This window comes from Panthera tigris, chromosome D3 (genome assembly GCF_018350195.1).
Source record: "Panthera tigris isolate Pti1 chromosome D3, P.tigris_Pti1_mat1.1, whole genome shotgun sequence".
Classification (NCBI taxonomy): Eukaryota; Metazoa; Chordata; class Mammalia; order Carnivora; family Felidae; genus Panthera; species Panthera tigris.
Genome location: NC_056671.1, coordinates 12,289,694 through 12,307,284, shown reverse-complemented (window position 1 = coordinate 12,307,284; position 17,591 = coordinate 12,289,694). Strand labels below are relative to the sequence as shown.

The following is a 17,591-nucleotide window of genomic DNA, read 5'->3' as shown; positions in this document are numbered from 1 at the left end:
GATCTCTGCTGTAGGAGGACTTAAGAAAAATCTCAGTGATAAAATGCTTGCCTGGAAGATGCTATATGTAGGTGGGGGCGGGGGGGAGAAGAAACATCCTTGTTCTCAAAGGTGAGCCTCTGGGCGCTCACAACCCTAGTGAGGAGTGTTTGGTTATCGGTCAGCTGAGAGAACACAAGTCCCTTATCCTGATAATGCCTCTCTGGCCTTTGGAACCATGCGTAAACAGCTCTAATGTTTACTGGGGCTTCTGTTGTTGCTTTTTCTGAAAGCAAGTGAGTCCTAAACCTAGACGTGTATTTTTTTTCTTCTCCTTTAGTCCCTGGAAGCTTGGATCTGGGGAGATTTGTTTGGTGAGCTGTCTCTGGGTGGGGGGGCTGGGTAGCCTCCAGGGCTCAGACCGGCTTCAGGGAAACACAGGTCAGCAGGTGGGATGAATTTAGCACAGCAAGCAGCCCAGCAGAGAGGGAGGGAGTAGTGGATTTGAACTTGGATGGGTCAGGACCTTGCATAGGCACAGATAACGAAGCCGGGGCTTGTAACCACCCGGCTCAGGTCGCCCCGGGGTATCTGCTTAGTGTTTGTCCGGCTCCTTGCCTCACTCTTGCAGGGACCTCTTGGGAACCTCGTGCTAACTTCACTCCCGCTGCAGTGGGCAACCTGGGAGAGCTCGTGCCCCGGAAAGGGAACCACGCCCCGGGTTTGTCCCCCTCTTCCTTAAAAACGATCCCTGCCCTACGCCTCTGGTTTCCGAGCTTGCCTTTGCTGCACGCCGCAGGACCTCACCTGACGCACTGACCACGCTTCAGGCGGATTCGACCTTCTGAAATCCTCTTTTGGTGAAATCTCTACTCTCTCTTCCCAACTCGGTCCCCCTGCGAAGTCGGCCAGAACAGTGACTCAGAGCCCGAAGCCACGGCCTCCACAGATAACAGGCAAATGAGTACGTGTGGCTGCGTTCAGATAAAACTGGGAGAGGGCTGGATTTGCCCTGGGGGGGGGGGGCGCTGTCGTGCGCTGACCCCTGGTCGAGAGTCATCCGTGGCCCTTCCCCGCCGATCAGTCAACGTCTATTAAATGAATGAGCCAATCTCCACCGTGAAAGGAACCAGCTCGTGGAGAGCAGTCACGTACCGATCGCTGCAGAACTCAACACGCTTTTTCAGAATGACGTGGATCAGTTAGGAGAGCCTGGGCCTATTAATGGTGGGCGAGGAAGGGAGTGAATGAATGAGTGAATAGAAGCCACAGTCCTGATGGTTTCGCCTACCCAGCGCCCATTTGTATTCCGAGGAAAGGTGTTTTGTTCCTGTTGTCTTCGTCGGGCACCAAAGCCTCCCCAGACTCGGGGGGGTGGGGGTGGGGGATAAACCAACCGTTTTATTTGGCAACATTGTGTGAGTCAGGGTTTGGTCTGAGGACGGTGCTGATAGCAGGTATCTGCTCCGGGTCATCTGATGTCTTAACTGGGCAGAGTCTAATGGCTGGGAGTGACTCTACAGGTGGGGAGCCGGGCTCCTTTAGAAATGCCTTCGCTGGGCATTGCGGCCCGGGCTTCCTCACAGGCTGGTGGCCTCAGGGCTGGCTGGACCTCCTGGGTGGGCTCTCGGGGTCCCAGCGTGAGCGTCCCAGGGAGCCAGCTGGATCGCTCGAAGACCTAAGCTCTGAAGTCGCACGGTTTCACTTCCGCCACACTCTGTTGGAACTCCGTTGTCCAAAAGCACGCACAACCCACCAAGATTCAGAGCGGGGGGCGGCTCAGACCCCACCGCCGGAGAGGACCGTGGCAAGGCCGCACCGTTGAAGAGCATACGGGATGGGGTGCCTGGGTGGCTCAGTCGCTTAAGCGTCCTCCTCTGGATTTCGACTTGGGTCCTGATCTCACTGTTCGTGAGATCGAGCCCCACGCTGGGCTCCACGCCGACAGTTCAGAGCTTGCTTGGGATTCTCTCTCTCTCCCCCTCTCTCTCTGCCCCTCCCCTGCTCACGTGCACGTGCGCTCTCTCTCTTTCTCTCTCTCTCTCTCATAATAAATAAAAATAAGCTTAAAAAAAAAAGGAGCGCATGGGATATGAGGTATCGCCATGGTCTCATTGGAAAGTATAATCTACTATCCAACTTCAACCAAATAAGTTGGTCTAAGAGGGAGTTTCTGGCTCTGGAGACAGATCTGTTTCATCACTCCTGGAATCAAAGTCTTAAGACCGCCTCCTGGAGAAACCATCTGCACGACAGCTCCGTCCAGTGTGAGATCGTCCCACCGAGACTCACAAAGGGGTAGAAGGCACAGCAGGTAGCAAAATGGCTGCCCAAACATGGCCGAGTCGTAACCCCTGCCACAAGGGACCGGGGCTCCCTGACACACAAGGGCCTTTGTAATGCGCCCATCTCGAGATGGGCGATGATCAGAGGGAGGCAGGAGTGTCGGAGTCAGAGAAGGGAAGGGGTCGGCAGAAGCAGATCACAAAGGCTCCCTCTCCAACAACGGCACAGTTAGCTTTGATGATGAGGACGGAGCCTGGAGCCCCGGAATGCAGGTGGCCTGCGGGGGCTGGAAAAGGCACACAATAGACCCCCACCCCCACCCCGGAGCACCCAGAAGGGACACAGCGCTGTCCTGCTTCTTAGTTCAGCGAGACCCGCGCTCTGACTTCTGCCTTCCAGAACCTTCCGCTGCCTTGGATTCTCGAACTTTCTCCGCGCGGCCGCCCTCGGAACTCTGCGGACGGGCTGTTCCCTCGGAGGCAGCCCGAACCTGGAAGCTGGTTGCAATGGCTTCTGAAGCTTTACCCAAGATGGCCTCGATATTTAGGAGAGAATGTTTCTCACGAGAAGATATGGGGAGGGGCCTGTCTGTGCTTCCTCATCGAAGTGGTTCAAAGCCTTGCTGCTCAAAGTGTGGTCCCCAGACCGGAAGCTGCGTATCTTCTGGGCAAACCAGCAGGGGATACAGAGAATCTCAAGGCCCGGCCCACACACACCAAGTCAGAGGTCTGCATGGTCGAAAGATGCCCAGGAGACTGATGTGTGTGCTAAAGTTTGTGATGTGCCGTTTTAGAGATTTGACAGCACGGGCCCAGCTCTCCAGAAGTCCTCACAGAGAGCATAGAATGGTCATTTCCTTTTTAATTTTCTTTATGGTTTATTCATGTTTTGACAGAGAGAGAGAGACAGACAGACAGAGCATGAGCGGGGGAGGGGCAGAGAGAGAGAGAGAGAGAGAGAGAGAGAGAGAGACGGAGGGAGACACTGAATCCGAAGCAGGCCCCGGCCTCCGAGCTGTCCGCACGGAGCCCGACGCGGGGCTCGAACCCACGAACCGCGAGATCATGACCTGAGCCGAAGTCGGACGCTCAACCGACTGAGCCCCCCAGGCGCCCCTGTCTTTCCCTTTTTAAAAATAAACCAGAGGTGGGTCCGAGTGTGAGCAGGCAGGCAAAAGCAGAAGGTGTGTCCCCCGGTCACCAGTGCTGGGGGTCTGATTCGTGACGCCCACGAGGCTTAGCAGTCACTTGATGTCGTTTCCAGGCCGAGCAGAAACCACACACCTGTGTGTTTTCTCCAGCAAACACGTACAGAGAGAAGTTCACGGTGTTCTAGGAAAGGATCCGGAGCAAGGCTCCCTCAAAAGGGTGGATGAACAAAGGAATACTCGTGTTTCCTTCAAAACGGTCCTAATTTGATTTCTGTGCAGTGTCGCCCGGGGACATCACAGGCACTCAGAAGCTCAGAAGCTGGTGTTGTTTTTTTTTTAAAGTCCTACAAGGTGGCTGCTTCTGTCCAAGTTCTCCCTGAGGAAAGCCACACCGATAGTGTGTTTGTGAGTCTAGGAACACACACGTGGAGCGTGTGAAGGAAGGAGGCGGTGGGCGAGAGGAAGGGGGACAGCCTGGGGGACTTCTCAGACCAACACCCGTTGCTTAGGACCTCGGCAAGACTCTGCTTTGATTCCAGACCCAATGCGTGTCCATTTCGGAAATGGATTCGGGCTGAAAACGAGAGAGAGGAGGTGTGAGGGATCCGAGCGGGAATTCTTGAGAATGAGAAAGTGCCAGCAGCAGGAAAGTAAAGGGGGGGGGGGCGGGGATCCTTCCTTTGTCTCGGGAGGAAAATTGCTCTCATGTTCCATTTTCCCATTTCCTTCAGCGACACTGCGGGCAAGTAGGAGATTTGGATACTCAGGGCTGAGAGTTGCGTGTAGCATTTTCGTTACAGACGTGTGGAAACTGGACGGTTGGATTGTTGGCATTGGGTTTTCTCTCATGGGGTTAAGACCCTTTCGGGGACCGTTATTCCGCCTGGTCTGTAATTATTCAAAGTAACGAGAGAAGGATGCTTTGATTTGGAATTATTTGAAAAATGGACTATTTTAAACAACACGCGGCACACAATCAACGTCGGGTTTGACCTCACCGATTACGCAACCGACCAAGCCAATTGACCACAAAGCCCGGTATGTAAATACACAGAGTCTTCGAGACGCCAGGGTTATGAATAAGTTGAGAGACACAGACGAGTGGCAGACAGGCTCTGAGAGTCTCTCCGAGGCGCTGGGCTGAAGGATTTACACGCATTTTCTCCCGTGCCGCTCAACAACTTCTCACAGTGCGTGCGATGTCGCGTTCCGATTTGGCCGACGAGCCGCCCTACGGTGAGCTGAAGCCCATCTCTCGGGGTTCGCAGGGAAGCTGGGGCTCAGGTCAAACCAAATCTGAGTTCCTCTCCCCGAATTCCCGCCACAAACCCTCGGGGTGGTGGTGGTGACCCATTTTCCGGATAAAGAAACTGAGAATCGGTGATGGAGTTACTCAGCCGTCAGGTGGCAGAGTCTGGCTTCCACCTGAGTACTCTGATCTCAGCGCTAGACCTTGTCGCGGGCTGAGGTTGTCCTCTTGAGGAAAGCCCTTTGTGCTGATGAAACGGTTCCCTATCTGGACCAGGATGCCGGTTACGTAAATGCACGCATGTGATAACATTTCATGGACTTCTGTATACACCACACAGGCACACACACGTACGTGTGAGAATTGGCCAAATCTAAATAAGGTCTGGACCCGACTTACTAAGCCCTGTGGCCGATTTCCTGTTCTTGACAATATATTATGGTTCTGTGAGATATTATCATGGAGGGGGAAGCTCCGTGAAGAGTAAAGAACTCTCTGTACTATTTTGCAACTTCTTACGAGTCTTACCAGGAAAAAAAAGAACGGCCTTCAAAATCTTTGATGCTTCTCCAGTGGAAAGATGGGATCTCTGTTTCCTCCCATTGAATCTGGGAAGGCTCTATAATGACATATGGAATCGGGGGCGGGGGGCGCACAGGACAGATCGCAGGCTCGATTCTTGAGAACCTGGAAGCCTCCTTGCCTCCGTCTCCCTGCACTGGCTCTAAAAGTCCTGAGCCACGGGTGTGGCCATTTTAGTCAATGAGCCCGGATGAACCCAGCCTTCCATCCGTCCCTGCTAAACTGCCAGCCCCAGGGGAGTAAAGCTCCAGACCAGCCCATTCTCCGGCTGATGAGCACCGAGTGACGTCCATCAACACCACACAGGGCGGGAAAATGCCCGGCTGAGCCCTGCTGAAGCTCTTGACCCACAGTAGCCAGGCTTATTGTGGGAGATCAGTCTGTAATGTCTAAAAATGTTGACTCGCTCTCATTGTGTCAATTACACTTCAAAAAAAAAAAAGTTCTTGAACCATGAAATCGTGAAACATAGGAAAATATGGTTGGAAGCCTCTAAGTTGTGGGCAGTTTGCTATGTAGTAACAGAAAATAAGATAGACTCTTCTCAGTTAAAGAAAAACAGGCAAGGCTGATGAAAAGTGGCTCGATGTGTGGAATTAGATGACGCGTACAGTAGGCATGTTCCTTCCCCTCTGTTGGCCTCAATAACACTGGCTTCCCCTGGGGACGCCTGGGTGGCTCAGTCGGTTGAGGGTCCGACCTCAGCTCAGGTCGCGGTCTCGCAGTTCGTGGGTTCGAGCCCCGCGTCGGGCTCTGTGCTAACAAACAGCTCGGAGCCTGGCACTTGCTTCGGATTCCGTATCTCTCTCTCTCTCTTTCCCCCTCCCCTGCTCATGCTCTGCCTCTCTCTGTCTCTCAAAAGTAAACAAATGTTAAAAAATTAAAAAAAAAAAAAAACTGGCTTCACCTTGAACATCGCCTCCTCCAGGAAGCCTCCCCTGATGTTATAGTCCGGATTAGATGCCTCCTTGTGTTCTTCCCCTTCTCCCCCCGGGGTCAGCAGGCATGGGAAGTATCCTGATGCTGTGCTGTGTTTATTTCTCTCTCCCTCCCACCAGACAGCGAATTCCATGAAGTCAAAGACGGATTTTGTCTAAGTCATCGCTGCTCCACTCTGCCTAGGACATGACCTTCAGGAGGTGGTTGTGGAATGAATAAATAAAGACGCAGGTGCCCTCCAGAATCCTGCTCAGCTCTGGCCTCCTACGGTTCTTCATCCCTGGAGCTTTGGGGCAGGTGAGAAAGATCCAGGTGTCTCCACCTCGCAGGCACCAGCTTTCTCGCTGGGACTCCCAAGATCCTAAGTCCACATATCCATCTGCTGGGCAACAGCTCAGAAGCAGCAGGAGCTGGGAAGGCAGAGAGATGAGAGGTGCGCCCGCCAGTCCCCCACCAAGCCGGCGTCACCCTGCTTTGGTTATTTTCCTGCTCAGCTGCTTTAGCCAGAGGGGGGCCATCACCACAGGCTCCCGCCTCCTCAGTCATCTCCGTGGGAGGTCTCTAGTCCCTCCCAATGTTTGCCTTTACATCTGCCTCTATTCTCATTTAGGCTCTGCCAGGGGGGTGATCTGGCTCCCCCCGGGCTGCCCTTGACAATCCCAATCACAGCCACACAACAAATATTTACTGAGCATTACTCTCCCAACAATGCTCTGGGCTGGACCAGGCGTCAGCCTCCGGGGGGGCTGAAGATCTCAGTGGGGTGATTATCCGGTGGAAGCAGAGGGATGGTGAAAGAAAACCGAGCCACGGGCATGCTCCTGAGAAAGTGCCACGGTGTGCCCGAGCCAGCAGCCAGGGGCTTGCGAGCGCCAGTTGATAAGCATTTAGGAATTTCGTGAGCCACTTGTTAAACCATCAGTGGCTTGAGGTTGGCCACGGTGGGAACATACATATCGAGAAAGTCAGCACGCACTAGAATCCAGCACCCTGACACCTCCCCTTTCTGAGGCCCTTTCCCTACCTGAAAAACGGGAATGAAAATCCTTACCTTGAACCATTTCCCAAGTATTGACGCAGAATGGAGCTTGGCACCTAGCAGGTGCTCAGGAATTACTAGTTGCCTCTCCAGCCCTCTCTCTCCTTCCTGAACTAATATTGAAAGTAAACAACGGCTTCAGTTTTCCTTTGGATTTATGGGTTGATGAATAAATGTCACTGAGCAGGAAAAGAATACACATTTTAGGGTGAAGCATGGGACTGTTTCCGAGGGACTGTTTTCGGCTTTCCCAGGAGAGATCTTAAAACGTTTCAGGAGCTTCTGTCACCTCGGCATTGATAAGGGGGCAGGAAGGATAAGATCAGGGAGAGAGACTGAGGGGGTCAACATTTGAGGGGCTGGGTAGTTTTGCAAGTCGCCCCGTCTGGGACAAGGGTGTGCCCATGGTACTTCTGTTTGGTCACTCATGCATCCACTCAAAAATATATTTATCGTGTATCCCAATAGGCCAGCCAATTTCTGTGCGAGACTCTGGGTCTGCAGCTATGAACAAATGTTTTCCCTGCCTTTATGGAACCTAACGGGTTATTGGTGAATACAATCATTAAGGCAAGTGAAGAGAAGGGCACAGGTGTAATTTAAGGGAAATGCAGGTTACCGTGTGGGCATGTAAGGGGTGGGGAGGGATTTCGGTTGGAAGTTTCAAGCTTCTCTAAAGAAGTGACATGCAAGCAAAGATCTGAGGGGACATGGTTTTGTTTTGTTTTGTTTTGTTTTGTTTTGTTTTGTTTTGTTTTGTTTTTCAGGCTACGGGAAGAATATGGCTGACTCCAGGATGGCCCCCATGATCCCTGCCTCCTGGTGTCTGTGCCCTTGAGGGTGGGCAGGACTGGTGACTTTCTCCATAGCTTAAGGCAAAAGCAATGCGATGTCCTTTCCATTATTATATTATGTAAGACTGTAACTTCTGCCTCGGAAGCCGACCCTTTCTTTTGCTGTCTTAGCTTACGTGCGCAGATGAGAGGGCCGTGCTGGAGAGTTCCACGTGATAGGGAATTGAAAGCAGCCCCCAGCCAATAGGCAGCCAGGAACTGAGGCTCTCAGTCCAACAGCCCATGAGGAGCTGAATCCTGTAAACAGCCCAGTGGGCTTGGAACTGTGCTCTTCCCTCGTTGAGCTTTCAGATGAGACCTCAGCCCTGAGTGAGAAGTTGGTTGTAGTTTCGTGGGAGACCCAAAGCAGAGGACCCGGCTAAGCCAGGCTCAGACCCTTGACCCGCTGGGAGATAATAAATGTATTTTGACCCTAAGCCACTAAGTTCGTGATTAATTTGTTATACGGCATAGCGCCCTGATATGAAGAGGGAACAGGAATTTATTCCAGGAAGACAGAACCATATATGCAAAAGGGGGTGAAATAAAGACAGTCAGAGCGCTGGAGGAAGGACAAGCATGTTGGTGTGACCGCAGTGAACATGAGAGCAAGAGTGTGCTGAGCTGTGAAGCAGGAAGGTTAGCCCAGGCCACGTCCCACAGGCCCACAGAAGCCACAGAACAGATTCTGGCACTAATCCTGGGAACTCTGGGGAGTCAGTGAAAATTTCGCAACGGTGACCTTGATGAAATCTGCCTTTGAGAACACCACTCTGGTTGCAGTGGAGAATGGAATGGAGGGGGGCACAGGTAGATGTGGGGAGACCCCCTTGGATGACTAAGAAACATGCCACGGTGGCTTGGGCCCAGAGTTGATGGTTGACTCACAGAGAAGCGGACACTTTCAAGAGCTATTTTGGAGGTGGGAGGGCCCGGGTTTGATGACAGAGTGGACACAGGGAGAATGAGAAGTAGAATCATCTGTCGAAATGGAGAAAAAGGTTTACGGTTAGAGTTATTTTTAAGGGAACCAGAACATTCTGGATGAGTCTGGGAAGATTCGAAACGGCAGCGGAAATCAGTCTTTTGATCCCAGCTTCTGTCTGGGTCATTCTGACCTCCCCTGAGCAAGGCAGTTGAGGATTTGCCTGGCTACTGAGCACGATTAACACACTATGTAGACATTTGATTAGCATGTGAAGAAGGACTGGCTGTAGAATAAATCTCCATGTCATTTTATTGCTGCTAATTATTTCATCTGAAAACACTCAAGAGTGTGGCTGCACATTTATCGGAGGAAAGTTATTTATGTCCCTGGGGATAGAGCCAGAGCTCAAAACGATATGGATTTATTGTGAATGTATGAAGTCCTTTACCATCCCGTTGTAGACTTGAGAAATGGAGTATTGCAAGATGTGAGCGTGGGGGGACCATGAAATTGAGTGGGCTTGTTCTATTTGGGGGGGGGCATTCATTCATCCTCCCTTCATTTATGCATCCACGCTGTCTTTTCCTTCTTACATAGAAATCACTTGGAAAAGCTTTGATGACCATCCCAGAACGTCGCCTAACTTTTCTGTGCCTTGGTTTCCTCCCGTGTGAGGGTTGGAATGCCACACATCAATCTGGACCCAACTCTTGATGGAGCCAAGGCTGATCTCCTACCGAACACAAGCCCCAGGAAGGCAGGTATGTGGGCAGAGTCTTCACGGCTGTGTCCCCGGTGACTTAGGAAACTGCCTAGCTCGCTATTTATTTGCTGAATAAATAAATGACATATGTATACAGTGTATGATGGCCCTTAGAAAATGGCAGCCCCCTTCTTTCTTTTCTTCTTTCTTTTCTTCTTTGCTCTTCCTCCCCTGCTCTGTTCCATTCCCCTCTTTTTCACCCTTCTCCTCCAGTATCTGCTCTTGGGTTTGGGAAAAAGAAACCAGAAAGCAGCTCTCACTACTGGGTTTCTGATTTGCTGTTGGCTTGTCCAGCCTACGTATCATCACGTTTCTTTCTTTTCATAAGATCAGGGGATCATCACTTCTGGGGAGAACTGGTTAAACTCAGCAGTAGAAACCAGTGCTATGGGGGGTGGCCCAGTTCAGTGCTTCCTTTGAAAGTATATTTATATTTTGGGAGGTGGTTGATGAGTGTGACAGTTGTTCCTTGGTTCAGATGTTATTTGCCTCAACTCATGGAAAATGAGAAGTGACCTGAGAATTGAGAGGGTGAGCAGGCTAGACTTTAATTTTGCTGCTTCTCAAGATGGGACACATATACTTCATTTATCCACCCATGCATCCATCCATCCCTGCATCTATCTGTCTATCCACTTAGGTATCCATCTACTGTACCGTCCGTCTATCCATCCATCCATCCATCCATCCATCCATCCATCCATCCATATGTACATCCATCCATCCACTCACCTCTCCATCCACTCTACCATCCATCTATGCATGCATGCATCCATCTATCCACTTATGTATCCATCCACTTTACCATCTATCCATCCATCCATCCACCCACCCACCCATCCATCCAACCATCCACTCACCTCTCCATCCACTGTATCATCCATCCACCCACTCACTCACTCACTAGTTCATCCATTTTTCCATTTAAGGGACATTTGTTGCACATCTGCTCTATAATCAGCTTCATGCTATGACCTAGACCATCCCACAGCGATAAAAATGGATATAGGTTCTTCTTCAAAGGAGCTCACCGTTTAGTGCAGGTAATTCACAGGCTATCGCGGAGTAGAAAATTCTGCGCGAGAAAGGTGGCAAAGCTTTCTGGCACGTGATTTTACTCAATAGTAAGTAGGGAAAATACTGTTTTTACTGTAAAGGAGATTGACTGTAAAGTAGAATCCAGAGGTCACTAGAACTTCCAAGATAAAGTGCAGGACTTCAAAGGTCTTTCCTCTTGAATCGGCCTCTTGGGGCTACTTCTCAAACCAGAAGGGTCTTCTCTACGTTTGGGGACATTTCTGGGGAGAATTTTAAAAGCACTGTCAGGAAAGGGGTGGCAATGAGCTTTTGAAGACAACGGGGGTGAAACTCCCTCACTGGATATTAATCAACGAATAGTGATTGTGTCCCTTCTACGTGGAGAGGTCTCTGCTGGGCATTGTGACATGGGGAGAACGGCAGGCATACGTGAGCATCTCAGCTCATGCTTCCTCCTCAGAACTGTCCCTCCTTCCCACCCTTTCTGAAGCAGTAAACTGAGGCAGGCATGTCTGCGTTAGGGGCCCTGTGACCCTTATCTGATTCGTCCAAGTGTAGTCCAGAGGCACAGTCAACCCAATTCTTCACGTTGGGGAATTGATCCAAGAAGCATGAGTCTAAGGGGGAAGGGACAGTCTGGTCTCCAGGGTTGGGACCAGAGCCCCCTGATTGCAGAAGGAGCTGCTCGAGTCTTTAAACGCAGCTGGTGGTCAGAGGGAGAGAACCCAAGGTAGCATACAGCAGAGATGGGCGGTATGTGTCCCTAGAGAGAGGGGCTGGGGACCCGTGGGGCTGGGCTTTACATCTTCAAGTCAACTTTGTTGAGATTCTCCTGATTTTCATAATCCCCTTTTGCGTTAGCTAGCTTGTCTGGGTATCTACTTCTTAGCATCCTCATGAAATACAGGAAAAGTGATCAAAAAAAAAAAAATTCTAGGAACACGATTCCTGCCCTCGATGAGCTTACTAGCTAAACAAAATGATGCCAGTAATCGCAACAGCAATGACTAGCACGCTCTGAACTCATGCTATATAGACCACGTCCCTTGCAGGATCACAGCTGAGCCTCACAGCCCTCTGTAGTACCCAGGGTTGTCACTGCCATCGGATTAATTAGGGACCCGGACTTAGGGAGACCCGGCTACTCCCCTGCAGCCCACACCATTAGCCACTGATGGAGTCCGGTGTGGATGTGGGCAGTCTGTCCCGGAGCCCTCTCTCTTACCCGATATGCTTTGCTGACTGCGTGGAGAAAGAAGGGAGGCGGGACCAGAGAGGATGAGGTGAGCGGCCGATGAATGAGAGGCCCTCTAGTTAATCAGAGGAGAGGAAATGTGACCGTGGGCTGCTGTCTGGCGATGAGCAGAGAAGGACCCGGAAAGTAAGTTTCGGGGCTCGGGGAGGGCCGCATCTGTGAAGGCACACTCGGTCATTTCACAATCAGTGAGGTGGATTTAGGACGCTGATTGATAGAGAGCCCTGAAACTGACCCGGTCTTTAAGGGAGACGTTTTGGCCACAGGCATCGGGACCCCTAAAAAGGCCCATGGTGTTCAGCAAGCTGCTGCCACGTTGGCGGATGTTTCACAAACAAAGTCATCTGCGGGCACTCAAAGCTGCAGGTGCAGAAGACCACCACCGAAGCCATATCTATAATGGCAAAGGATTGGCAACACCCTAACGTCCAGCGTGGGGGACTCATCAAAGTGGGTAACAACCACATAGCGACAGGGCGTCGTTGCCTTTCGGCTCCAATTCCATCCTTCTAGGCTTGGCTTTGTGATGCGGAGGCTGGGAGTCTGTGAAACGTTCTACCGGCAGGTGGCTGGTAGGGATGATGGAAGGCGGGAGGAGGGAGGAACTCGTTCCTTCCTGGTTGCCTCCTGTCCCTATCAGATCACCCCGGCCGCAGTGACTCATTTCAACGTTTTATTTATTTTTGAGACAGGGAGAGACAGAACATGAACAGGGGAGGGTCAGAGAGAGGGAGACACAGAATCCGAAACAGGCTCTGGGCTCTGAGCTGTCAGCCCAGAGCCCGACGCGGGGCTCGAACTCATGGGCCGTGAGATCACGACCTGAGCGGAAGTGGGATGCTTCACCGACTGAGCCACCCAGGCGCCCCCGCAGTGACTCATTTCAGCAGCAGCCTGTGGATCCACTTTGCAACTTTCCTACCCTGTCGGAGCCAGCCAGGCTCTCTCTGCGCTCCCTCAAAGGTACCCGTGCCAGCCGGGCGGTACCTGTCTTCTGGGGTCTGGGTCTGGGCTCTGCCGGGACTTCCCAACTGAGCTGAATGATCTCAATCTCTTCCTTTCATTTTCCCCGTCTTTCCACAGTTACCATCATGTGATGCCTCACCACGCTCTGTCTTCTCTCTTTACCGTCGCTGGTCACCACTTAGCATGACCCTCATCCTGCAAGACGGCGAGTGAAATGGGCTGCCTGGGTGGCTCCATCGATTAATCGTCCGACTTCGGCTCAGGGCATAATCTCGCAGTTCGTGGGTTCGAGCCCCGCGTCGGGCTCTGTGCTGATGGCTCAGAGCCTGGAGCCTGCTTTGGATTCCTTGTCTCCCTCTCTCTTTGCCCCTCCCCCACTCATGCTCTGTCTCTCTTTCAAAAATAAGTAAACGTTAGAAAAGTTTTTTTAAAAAGATGGCTTGTGAAGCAATTTTGAAGTGATAGCCAATGAGCTAATTACCCCCCCCAGAGCGAGGACAAACAACACAATGCCTAATATATCTCAATTAGATTATCTCTGTTAAAATAACCAGTAGGCTTTCTGTCTCCAGCCTGGACCCTGACCAGCAATGTGAAAGATAAATAACATGTGACCATGTTTACTTTCTACTATGAAATGGGTAAAAAGCGGGAAGTAAAACCATAAGAACGATATGACCAGAACCTTATCTTCTTTTCCTTAGCCACTTTTTTTATATATAGATAAAGTCTCCGTTTTCACTGAAAATTTAAAAAAATGGGGCACCCGGGTGGCTCAGTCGGTTAAGTGTCTGACTGTGACTCAGGTCATGATGTCACTGTTGGTGAGTTCTAGCCCCGTATCAGGCTCCGTGCTGGCAGGTGGGGGCCTGGAGCCTGCTTCGGATTCTGTGTCTCCCTCTTTCTGTGCCCCTCCCCTGCTTGCTCTCTGTTTCTCTCTCTCTCAAAAATAAATAAACATTTAAAAATATATGAAAATAAAAATTTACAAAAATTATTGACATATAGCATTATATATGCATCATATAGCAATGTATAGAATGTTGACATATAGCATTATATTGGTTTCAGGTATACAACATAGTGATTCATCTATTGATATCTATTGATATATAGATATCGATATCGATATATTAATATATAGATATCGATAGATATCAATAGATGAATCACTGTGTTGTATACCTGAAACAATATAATAGGTAGATATCTATCGACATTGATATATGGATACATAAAGAGTGAAATAATTCTTTTTTAAAAAAATTTTTTTAACATTTATTCTTGAGAGACAGAGAGAGAGAGACAGAGCGTGAGTGGAGGAGGGGGCAGAGAGAGAAGGAGACACAGAGCCTGAAGCAGGCTCCAGGCTCTGAGCTGTCAGCACAGAGCCCGACGTGGGGCTCGAACCCACGAACCGTGAGATCATGACCGGAACTGAAGTCGGACACTTATCCAACTGAGCCACCCCGGCGCCCCGAAATAATTCTCAATAAGCCTAATTACCATCCATTAACGCACATGGTTACAGTTTTCTTTTTCTTGTGATGAGAACTTTTAAGATCTCCTCCTTTAGCAACTTTCAAATGGACTCTGAAGTATTCACTGTAGTCTCCATGCCGTGCATTACATCCCCAGGACTTATTAATTTTATAACTGGAAGTTTCTATTTCGGAGGGCGCCCCTCCACCACCGCTGATAACCCCCAGTCCGTTCTCTGTGTTCAAGAGGACCTTTTTTTTTTTCAAGCATAGAGAAAAAAGAATGAAAACAGATGTCAAAAGTAGTGTGACCAGTGGCGGCCTCCGATGGCTGGCACGCAGCCCCAAGGCACGGAAACCCCCTAAGGTCACACTTGGCTCGGTCCTTCCCCTGCCGCGTCTGGCTTGGGACACTTGGGAATTTTTCCTACTGTTTTCCTCCCCTGCCTGCCCTCTTTAGAGGCTCGGTGGGGTCCCGGGCGCGGTCCACGCCATCAGCGAGCATGGGAAGACCCTCTTTGATGTGGGCACGGTCAGGGAAGGAACCACTTCTGCAGGACCCGAGCCTGGCAGATCTCGGGTCCCATTTCCATGGCAACGAAGTGGCAGAGGCTGAATGTCTGATTTTGTTTGGGGCTGTGGTGGCCGCTAATTACAGGCAGCTCTCTGTGTCCCTTTGCTCTCCCTTAGAAAGGTCTCTATTTATTTGTTGGCAAGGTTTATTTACCGCCCCCCCGCCCCCTTTTTGGATTTTATTCTCTCTCCTCTTCATTCACTTCACCCTTTAGAAAAAAAAAAAATCTCTGTTGTAGCTGGGGGGGAGGAGGGGGGTATTTGCTTTCCTGGTTGTTATGGAGATGAAAAGCCAGATTACAGAGCGGGGGCTCCGGAGAGGAAGAATGATCAGCGGGACCCAAGGTAGCCCTTGGCCTGGCTGGATAGGGGTGCGAAGCAGAAGAGGCAGGTTGGGGCCCCCAGGAGAGCACAGGAGGTGAAGGCAAGTGCGAACTGAAGAGGCAGCCCCCGAGGAGGCGGGTCAGGCAGGAGGCTCAGGAGCGGATTCCTGAGAAGACTCACGAGATGGCCAGGGGCCTCTCTGTTTGCAATCGGCTTGTCTTCATCACGTTTGGAGTTGCTGGGCGATCCGGCTTCCTTCTTTCCGAAAGCTTGATCCGCAAACTTTTCTGCTTAGGAGGCTGCCCCAGCCTTCGGGGCTTTGGTGAATACCTCTGGGGGAAAACCCTTGCTGCCTTGCCCCGGGACCCTCTGCGGGAACCCCTTGGGGGGGCTGACGGGCGGTGACGGCAGGACGAGGTCTCAGGCTAGCCCTGCCCCGCCCAAGATGGTAGCTGGATGACTATGGAAATTAACGAACGTGAAATCAAAGGGAAAATGCAGTCCCTTCTAAGTACCTTCCGCTCAGTTTTTCTGTAAGCCCAAAATGTCTCCGAAAAATAAAGTCTGTGAATCAAAACTCAGTACGGTACCTCCCTTGCTCTGTTTCAAGTGCTCAATAACCACATGTAGCTGGTGGATACTGGGTGGGAAAACTCAGACGCAGCATGTCTCCATCATCACAGAAAGTTCTGTTGGAGGAATTGGGTCTAGGAAATAGCAGACCTTTCTGGACTGGGGTGAAAGGAAACCAATGCCTCATAGCCATTCACTCATTCATTCGTTCAACAAATATTTACTCTTTGCCAGGCTTAAGATTTGCTTGACACAGGCAGCTCCTGTCCTCATGAAGCTTATATGCTGGTATATAATAGTGCGCCCGCCCGGGTGGCTCAGTCGGTCAAGTGTCCGACTTCGGTCAGGGTCTTGATCTCGCGGTTTGTGAGTTCGAGCCCCACATCCGGACCTGTGCTGACAGCTCAGAACCTGGAGCCTGTTTCGGATTCTGTGTCTCCCTCTGTTCGTATCCCTAGCCCGCTTGCTCTCTCTTGCAAAAATAAATACACATTTAAAAAAAAGTGTTCCATAGATATAAATAGAATTTAGCTCTGGAGAAAAATGAAGCAGGTTAAGGGAGATTAGAGAATGCTGGGTGCTAAGAAAGTGGAGAGGGGTCTATTTTATTTTATTTTTTTTTTAATGTTTATTTATTTTTGAGAGAGAGTGAGCAGAGAAGAGAGAGGGAATCCCAAGCAGGCTCCATCCACTCTCAAACACGGGGCTGGAGCCCACACAGTAGTGAGATCACGGCCTGAGCCGAAATTAAGAGTTGGATGCTTAATCAACTGAGCCACCCAGGCACCCCGAGAGGGGTATATAAAGGGCAGTCAGAGTTGGGTCAGCAGGAAGGTAACAACAAAAACAACAAAAAACAACAACAAATAAAACACAAAAAAACCAAAAACAAGAACAACAAAACGAAAACGAACACAAGAACACTCAAAAAGCAAAAAAATCAAATCACAACAACAAAAAGATTGCAGCTTCCAAGGGCAAAGAATTCCAAGCAGAGGGAACCACTGTGCAAAGGCCCTGTGGAAGCCTGCTGGAGAGTTTTGAGCGGCTGGGTGAAATCATCTAACTGGCTCTGAGCAGGACCCCTCTGGCTGGTGAGGGGAGAATGAACCAGAGGGGGAAGGAGAGAGGTGTCTCAGAGAGATCGGTGGGGCGGAGGGGTGGGGGGGTTGCTGTAATCCCGGTGAGAAGTGACAGCGGCTCAGACCGCGACAGGAGCAGTGGGAGAGGCAAGAAGTCGTCAGATTTCAGGAGATATTTCGGAAGCAGATTTTTCTGGTAGGTTCATGTGGGATGTGAGGAAGAGAGGGGTCAAGGATAGTTGCAAAGGTTTGAGGACCTGGAAAGAGAGGGTTTCCTTTCACAGAGATGGGAAAGGCGGGGGCAACTGCAAGGTGGGGAATGGTCAGGACCTTAGCTGTGGACGCACAAGTCCAAGATGCGTGGCGAATATCTGAGCGATGGTCTCAAGTGCCACGGGAGTTGAATAGGCAAGTGCATCCGCTCACCAGGTGTCTGTCAGGACTTAGTCACCCTGGGCATAAGAGACTGACAGTAGCTTCGTTCTTATTTCCAATTTTCTTTGGTTGATCATTAAAAAAAGAAACATCTTCGGGGGGCTCCTGGGGGGCTC

At 50.7% G+C, this 17,591-nt stretch overlaps 1 long non-coding RNA gene across 1 annotated transcript; it reads right to left on the bottom strand.

The window, feature by feature from the left end:
- Positions 1 to 10,859: 10,859 nt before the first annotated feature.
- On the bottom strand, positions 10,860 to 12,769 carry LOC122232644. Its single transcript, XR_006210016.1, has 3 exons — positions 12,277 to 12,769; positions 12,012 to 12,197; positions 10,860 to 11,046 (listed from the first exon to the last, which is right to left on the bottom strand). It is a non-coding gene; the product is annotated as an uncharacterized LOC122232644 (long non-coding RNA).
- Between the last annotated feature and the right edge of the window lie 4,822 nt (positions 12,770 to 17,591).